Source organism: Electrona antarctica (genome assembly GCF_951216825.1).
Source record: "Electrona antarctica genome assembly, contig: scaffold_129, whole genome shotgun sequence".
NCBI classification, from domain to species: Eukaryota; Metazoa; Chordata; class Actinopteri; order Myctophiformes; family Myctophidae; genus Electrona; species Electrona antarctica.
The window spans coordinates 250,127-259,342 of NW_027638429.1; positions in this window are offsets into that span (position 1 = coordinate 250,127).

A 9,216-nucleotide genomic window follows, 5' to 3' on the forward strand; every position below is an offset into this window, starting at 1 on the left:
AGTGGCGCGCTACGAGCTTGTAGGTCTGCTATTTTTGAAAAATCGAAGAACGACTGACATAGAAACATAGCTTTTTCAGAAAACTGTCAGGATGTAGAAGACGTTTTTAGAATCTGATCTCAGGTCAAAATGGGTTAACAGCATTACTTGATAATTATATCACTTGGAACAATTACCGACTTGGATTTCCTTAATTACAGTGATTTCCAAGTACACTCGTCGAGGGGAGAGGGGAGGGGAATAACTCAAACCTTAAACCAATGCTAGCACCTATAGCTATTAACTTCAGCTTCGTGGGGAACGGCGTTTATCGGTGTTTATTTTAAAAGATAAATCTTTTCGGGCATTTGCACTTTTTAATAGCTATACTATTTCAATAGCGGGGACCCAAAAGGCGGGGCAGAGGGCAAAGGGGAACGACACACAGCGAACGACGACAGACATTGTCGAGTGGAACCGAGGACACGCTCATTTTTTTGCACACATGTACAGTAAAATGCATCCTAGAACCATCCATCCGGCGGTCGGTCGGACGGTGTGTGGTTTGACGTCATCCTCCTTCAGTCCCATGAGCATAATATAGGAGATGATGCAACATTATCAACAGAAACATTAATCTCTGCAGCCATCAATGAATGCTCCTTTTGATTGAAACAAAAAAAAAACAAGAAAGAAAGAATTGAAGGAAAAAAACAATTGACTGGAGGGATGGATGTGGCCCCAATGTGGCCCCAATCTGGTGATGATGAACCACCATCAGCAGCTCTCCTCTTGACCGGCCCCTGCGTGCCAAACGCAGGGCCCCGTGACTCCAGCTTGACTCTTTTAACCCATTTAGACCTACGTTCGATTCTACAAAATGTCTTCTAAAGCAGGGGTTTTCAACCCTTTTTGCATCAAGGCCCATCATGTATTCGACATTTGAGCCAGGGACCACCATTTGAGCCAGGGACCACCATTTGAGCCAGGGACCACCATTTGATGACATTTAGCCTCTCAGACCCAAAACTAATGAATATTTTTTTGCCGTTGGACAAGATTTTGTCCACAATTCCACGTTGTATTGTGGAATTCCACGTTGTGTTGGTACGATTAGGGGAGATAACAGGCAAACGTTGAATTGTGTAGACTTGTAAATTAAGTAATGCAGATATTTAACAAATTATTTAACTCTTGAGAGCGTAAAATGAAACCAATGGGTAGCTGGGGACCACCTGGAACCCCCTCAAGGACCACCGGTGGTCCCCGGACCACTGGTTGAAAACCACTGTTCTAAATCATGATGGTTTTCAGAAAAACCTATGTTTCTATGTCAGTGGTGCTCAAGGACCCCAGAAATTATATGTAATTGGCTGCCAACCCCCATTTGAAAATATGTTGTTCCAGGGACCCCCCCAGAAGCAAAGATTTGAGTAAAAACGTTTTGCCACACATTTTCATGATTTTTCAAAAAAACAGCATACCTACAAGCTCGTAGCTCGGCACCGAGAGCTTGTAGATCTGCTATTTTTCAATAGCTAAAGTATAACATAATGCTATAAACACTTAAAAGGAGTTCCCGTCCAAAATGGGTTAATTAAAATACTAGTTTTGCAAATAATGGTTTGTTTGCCTGTGGAGCTCCGTCGAGGAAGCTTCACACTCACAGCCAGCCCACATGACACGATCTCACACTGTAAAGATGGCCTCCAACGTGTCAGCCGAGGACACTGAGGTCCTTGTTCTACGTTGTCCTGCATCATTGCTCGGGTAATTGATGGCTACGCTGTGTCCAAATGTGATGGATGCGTTGTCAAAACTCCCCCCTCCAAAAAAGGGCCAAAAGAGGAGATACCAGAGGAATGAAAGGGTTGCACTAGAGCTGCCAACATATATATACAGCCAGACCACTTTATAGTTTGGTTACATTTATTTCATCAGTCGATGAAATTGAGCATTTTTCATAATCTGTCATAATCTATTTCATGATATTTATGAATGTTTTTACAGACTAGATTATAGTAAAAGAAAAAAAAGTACAGAGGGGAAACAAAACAAAAGCCGTTTCCAGTGTGTAAGATGAAGACGAACAGTTTATTATTTAAGTTTGGATTGAGCGCAGCAGCGAAGCGAGGCTGATCTCCGTGCGTACGTACGTAAGTGAGCAGCTTGCAGAGCGGCGGCCGGGGTGTGAGGAAATGCAGGTCCGTCGCAGCTCTAATTCAACACGGCTGAGGCCTAATGAACTAGCGGCGCGGCCTGCTTTCTCTCATTAGAGGTGAGACCTTGTCGCTCTTATACACGTACTAATACATACGGGGGTTGTGGAAGTGCAGGCCGCTTTGAGGAGACCTCCAAATATTGTGTTACAGGAGAAGCATGTGTGAGCGTGTGAGTGTGCGCGCGTTTGTGTGTGTGTCTGTGTCTGTGTGTGCGTGTGAGTGTGTGCGTGCATGAGTGTGTGTGTGCGTGCGCAGGTAAAAGAGAAATCAGCTGGCGTCTAGCTAGGCTGGTTGGAGGTAATATGAAGTGAAGTCCAAATTGCAAAGCAGATTTTGGGACGTTGGTGTTTGAAGGCAGGGGGGGGGGGGCGGGGGGGCTGGGAGCTTGGCGCCGTTACTGAGATGTCTGGGAAGTCCTGAGAACAAGATGTGTGAAATGATATCTTATAATGCTTCCCTAATGTGATTTTAATAACAATATGATAAATAGAACAATTCACATTGGTCTTCTTCAACAACAAGACTGCTCTATGCGTAACCCTTCACCTCTCAGCTCCACCGTCATTACCTCACAATTACACTCTGCTTGTGTGTGTGCGTGCGTGCGTGCGTGCGTGCGTGTGCTTGCGTGCGTGCGTGGGTATGTGTGTTCGGTGCACATGCATACGTGACTGATTAAAGATGTACACAGACTACATACACACCTGACAGTCTGTGTTTAGATTCCCCATTACTTGTCTTGTGTGTGTGTGTGTGTGTGTGTGTGTGTGTGTGTGTGTGTGTGTGTGTGTGTGTGTGTGTGTGTGTGCGCGCGCGCACGTGTGTGTGCGTGTGTGCGTGTGAGTAAGGTCCGAGGGTCCATGTTTTCAATTTCCGAGCCTAATGGCCTTGTAATGTGTATGGGAGGGGGGCAGGGGATCGTTCCGGGAGAGAGACAACATCGCCCCAGGACACTGACCTGCCCTGGCCCTAGAGGTCACCACCTTTGACCTTTAGCAAGCAGTCAGCGGTTGGCCCGCAGGTAGGTAGGTTTAGATTACTGCACTGAGCTGCAGTCTGAGTCTAGACTGCTGTGAAGCACGCGCGCACACACACACACACACACGCACACACACCATACATGCGTGATATGTCAGAGAGACAGAACCCACGCACGCGCATGCACGCACACAGGGATGCCTTAGAGGGGGACTCAAGCTGTCGCTTCTCACTGACCCCTCACAAAAGAACCATTGAACATAACAAGACAGGCTACAGACAGTAGTGAGAACCCGGTGAAAAAGTGTCCCTTTGTTACTCGAGGCCTGGTCTCAGAGTCCCCCTGCCATCCATGGTCTCAGAGTCCCCCTGCCATCCATGGTCTCAGAGTCCCCCTGCCTGATCTCCTCTCCGTATGCCAAGGCATGGTCTCAGAGTCCCCCTGCCTTCCAGCTCCTCTCCGTATACCAAGGCATGGTCTCAGAGTCCCTCCGTATACCAAGGCATGGTCTCAGAGTCCCCCTGCCATCCACATACTGACCTCCTCTCCGTATACCAAGGCCTGGTCTCAGAGTCCCCCTGCCATCCACATATACTGATCTCCTCTCCGTATACCAAGCTGCTTTCACGAGGGCTCCGTCGTGCACTTTAAAAAAGGACCGTCGTTTGACGTGGACCATGTGAACACTGACATCCGATTTGGCATCCAGACCCTATAATCTGTTTCAGCCTGTCGCATATCTCAATAATAAAATGTGGGATATAATATCATCCTTCAAATTGACTATGGTTTGCCGAACCCCGCATATGATTTTTACATTAGGACAAGCAAACCGGCAGTTATTCTTGGGTTTAACAGAGTCTTATAAAAGTTGGAAATTGCTGTAGTCTAGGCTCATTGGCTTGTATAGGAAGTGAAGGGGTTTGGCTTGGGTTCAATGCACTTTATACCTCTCCCACACTGTTAGTTATTTCAATATTGGTCTAGTAGTGGAATACTTGCTTGAGTTCCGTCCCAATAACATGTATGAGGCTGACCATTATTAAGTTCAATGCACTAGTTGCCTCTAAAAGGCTGGAGCAGTGTTTCTCAGTGTGCTAGTTAGTAGATCAGCTAGCTGGTTTAGCAAGTCACCAGATTCAGCATCCCTGTGTCACTTTACACAGTGGTGGAAAAAGTACTGAAATGTTTTATATGAAATAGTCCAATCGCAAGTAAAAGTCCGGAATTCAAAATGTATACCTGAGTAAAAGTATAGCCTACAAAAGTATTGGCATAAAAATGTATTTAAAGTACTAAAAGTAAAAGTATAGTCATTGTGCAGAATGTCTCAATTCAAGTGATCAAATGTATACAAATCTTTTGTAAATACTAGCAGATCTACAAGCTCACAATCCATCACGGTGCATCGCATTGTGAGCTTGTAAATTGGCTATTTTCATGGACGAAATGTATATAGAGCTGAAGTGGTTACTGTATGTTTTGTAATAATAATCCAAATCTAGTAATTAAAGTTAAAGTAAAGTTTTCAAATATATGTAGTGGAGTAAAAGGACAATATTTGCCTCTGAGATGTAGTGGAGTATAGTGTATTGGAAATTAGAAATACTCAAGTAAAGTACAAATACCTCAGAGTTGTACTCAAGTGCAGTACTTAAGTAAATGTACTCATAGTTACTTGGCTGACGGAGCTTCTCTCCTGGCTCCGGCTCACATAAGATCTGCATTAACCCATTTTGGCCTGACGTCGAAATTGAAAACATGTCTTCTCTGAAATACCCATGTTTCCATGTCAGTGGTGCTCAATATTTAATGTCAAGGACCCCCAAAAAGTATATGTAAGAGGCCGCCGGCCCCCCCATCAGAAGCAGAGATTTGAGTTAAAAACGCTCTGATGAAAGAATATATATTCAAAGATTTGCGCCACTTTTTTAACGATTTTTTCAAAAATAGCAGATCTACAAGCTCGTTATGAGCTTGTAGATCTGCTATTTTCCGATAGCTAAAGTATAAACATCATGCTAGAAACACCAGAAGGGGTTCCCGCTCAGAACGGGTTAAGGTTTCCATTCCGTTCCCAGTACAGGCGCGCTCAATTGTCCCACTTAAAGGGCCGCTCCTGGGTTGAGTCTGTGAGCTTCTTAAAGACCTAATTTCAACTCTTTAAGGACTAAAAGGTAAGCGTGGTAATACAATACTCTCAACAGGCTTTTCTTGGCTCCAAATATGAGTGGTGTGTGTGGGTTTGTGTGTGTGCGTGCGTGCGTGCGTGCGTGCGTGCGTGCGTGCGTGCGTAAAAGCGAGAGATCAACACTGTACAAAGAGAAGGTCATCGGTTCTTGTGTGACGTGTGTGTTTCGTGTGGACACTTCATTTCACATGACGCCCTCAATTATTACGATAAATTGAACATAGCGTTTTAGCCACCCAGCCTTCGCTCACACATGCAGCGGATGTCGGCTTGCAGCTCTTGAAATTTCCCAGCGGTTCAATTTAAGATAATGGTCCGTTTTAACCGATTCTGGACGGGAACCCCTTTTGGTGTTTTAACTAAGTATTATGTTATACTTTAGCTATTGAAAAATAGCAGATCTACAAGCGATCTACCGAGTGGCGCGCTACGACCTTTTAGGTCTGCTATTTTTGAAAAATCGTGAAAATGCAGCACAAATCTTTGAATATATAATCTTTCGGAGCGAACGTTTTTTTTATTTCGATGTCAGGCCTAAATGGGTTAAAAGATGCAGAGAAAAAAAGGGCGGGGGAGGGGGGGGGGGAGTGGTACTGGAGCGTCCAGTCAGTGTTACAGCCAAAAACATCCACGGTATCAAGGGGAGGAAGAGAAGGGGCTACATTGAAAATAAATAACAGGGACGAGAGCGAGAGAGAAGAGGGGGGGGGGGGGGCACACAAATATCAATAAACACTCCTCTTCCGTCTCGGAAGCTTCCGGCTTTATTTGATTATGTTGCGGAGGAGGGGGGGGGGGGGGGGGGGTGGAAGGAGGGAGGGAGGGAAGGGGGGAGGGAGGGAGGGAGGGAGGTTGAAAAACAGAGCAGTCATGCTCTTTTGCTTTTCTTCTTCCTTTCCCCTTCCTTTTGCAATCTTCATCCTCCTCTTAATGGGAAGTTTAGGAAGTGGGGAGTAGGAGGGCAGAGGGGGCTGGCCTCCATCTAACCTCCCCCATCTGGACTGGAGAGACGAGGAGGAGGAGAGGAGAGGAGAGGAACAAGGAGAGGAGGCGAGGAGAGTAAAGGACGGGAGAGAAGAGGAGAAGAGAGGAGAGGAGAGGAGAGGAGAGGAGAGGAGGGGTGACTTACCAGCCTCCAGGCTACTCCCAACCCTTCCCAGCTGTTAGCTGTTCAAGGGGCAGAGCTGTGTGTTTTCGGTGGGCTTGAGAAAGCATTTCTTTTCTTTTCTGTATTTTTTTCCCCTTTTTTTATAAACGATTGCCATATCCTCCACCAGCTGCTGACCCCGTGTCTGCTGTCCCTGAACGCAGCCGGGAAGAGGAGGTGGGGTGAGGGGGTGTGTGTAGGGGGCAAGGGAGACGGGGAATGGTTCTCATTTGGAAGGCCCCTGCTTGGCCAGGAATACTCGCTAAAGGGCACTTGGCCCCGCTGCTGTTAGCACGCTAGCTGTAACACGGAGGCGGGATGGGTCACTGACTTGGAGCTAAGACACGGTATTCCTGCTAGCATGCCTGCTATCGCAGCCTTGTGGATTACAGGGACAGACGGGGGGGATATATAGGCCCCTGCTAGGGCGTTTGTTAGCTTTAACAGCCTGATTTTGGTGTCAGATAAGAACAGAGCGTTATTAGCATGCAAGCTAACAACCCAGAACCCATTGTTTTTTCCGCTCAACTATAGCGAAAACAAATGTTTGGTACAGACAAAGGACAATATATAAAAGGAAAGACAAACATAGCAAAACAACAGAAAACCTCAGGAGCACACAGACAGCCAAAGGAGAGAAAAACTGAAAGCAAAACAAGGCTGAGACACCTCAGAAGCAATCTGTTTAAAGTTTAAACTCCCCCTAACCTGGCAGCTTGTCCTCAGACAGCCTGCGTTCGTGCGTGCGTTGATAAAAAATGGATCTGGTGCTTGTTAGCGCTGAAGCGGCAGACGCACTGGAGGTGCCAGAGTGTAGATCATCTGGTGGCACGTTGGAAGCCGTGCACTATGCATGAGGGGGGCGGGGCTTAGGGCTTTCTTTTAACGCGTCGGGGAGGTGGCAGGTGAAGCACGACACGACACTGTGTTGTACGTGTGGAAAAAAAAAACCCTCACAGGGGCTTTTTTCACAGCCCGATGGACGCACACACAGAACATTACAGTTCTCTCATAGTGAGGAGCACTTCTATGGTAAATGGTAAATGGTGCATTTATATAGCGCCTTTATCCAAGGCGCTTTACATAGATTGTGCATTACATTCACCCATTCACACACACATTCATACACCGTTTGCGGCGGAATCCATGCAAGGTACCAATCAGCACATCGGGAGCAATTTGGGGTTCAGTGTCTTGCCCAAGGACACTTCGACATGTAGACAGGAGGAGCCGGGATTCGAACCGCCGACCCATGGATCATTGGACGACCTGCTCTACCTCCTGAGCCACAGTCGCCCTATCACTCTATCACTGCTTCACAAACGCTGGCTCAGGGTGGTGACTCAAGAGGGTGGTGACTCAAGAGGGTGGTGACTCAGGAGGGTGGTGACGGGTGGTGACTCAGAAGTCACCACCCGTTTGTGGGTCGCAGACACATTCTTATGGGTCCCTTTATTGTTGCGTTTCGTACATTTCATTTTTTAATTATCATCATTTCAAAACATTTCAAAAATGTATAAAAAGCAACATTTTTCATTAATTCAAAACAAATTAAATGATTTGAAATCAAATGAAAAATCAACCGAAATACCATCAATTAGAAAATGGATGTTTACTTTAAATAGCAGTGAAAATAGCCGATCTACAAGCTATAGGTCACAACAGCTTGCTATTCTCACTAGTTTGAGTCGTTGGCCTGCATGGGAGACATCACGTCTCTATTGGGTCACAGGCTAAAAAGTTTGGGAACCACCGATTTACATTGTTAGGCGCACACAAACACATACGCACGCATGCATGGATGCATGCACGCACACGCACGTACGCACGCATACGCACAAAGGGCCCACCCAGTCCCCTCGCCACAGTTTGTGTAGAGAAGAAAACAAATTATAGGAAAAAATGAAACGTATTCTTTCTTGAACACACATGTGCATGATAATGCGCTGGTTTGCCGCACTCGCTTGCAAAAACACGCACGCACGCACGCACACACACACACACACACACACACACACACACACGCACACACTCTCTGGCTCTGTCAACACTTTCAGCCTCTGCCTGGTGTTTCACCTCGAGTGTCCAGTGCGCGCGCAGACACACAAACACACACACACAAGCTCGCTCGCCCTTTTTACTGGTCTGCCTTGGAATTGCACGGCCATACTTCATTATGGCAGCACTGTAATTTAGAAAGAACACATCAAACGAATGGCTATACCCACACACACACACACACACACACACACACACACACACACACACACACACACACACACACACACACACACACACACACACACACACACACACGAGGGTTACTGTAGGTCTCCAGCGCCCTGGGTTCTGCTGGGACCGGTGTCTTTTTCTTGTTTTTTTTTACTTTCCAGAACGGTCCAAAATACACATGGACGGCAATCACAGGCGCAGAGCGAGGTTATAATTGTTGGAGCTGATTACAAAGTGAAACATAATGATTCCAATTGGGAGGGAGGACGACGCCAACAGACGGGAACGCAGCACGACCTGTAAACCCATTTTGACCTGAGGACGATTCTACCAATGCCTTCTAAATACTGACAGTTTTATGAAAAACCTGCATGTTTCTATTTGTCGTTCTCCAACATTTTCATGTCAAGGACCCGCAAAAATGTATGTAATTGTCCGCCGACCCCCATCTGAAAATATGTCGTTC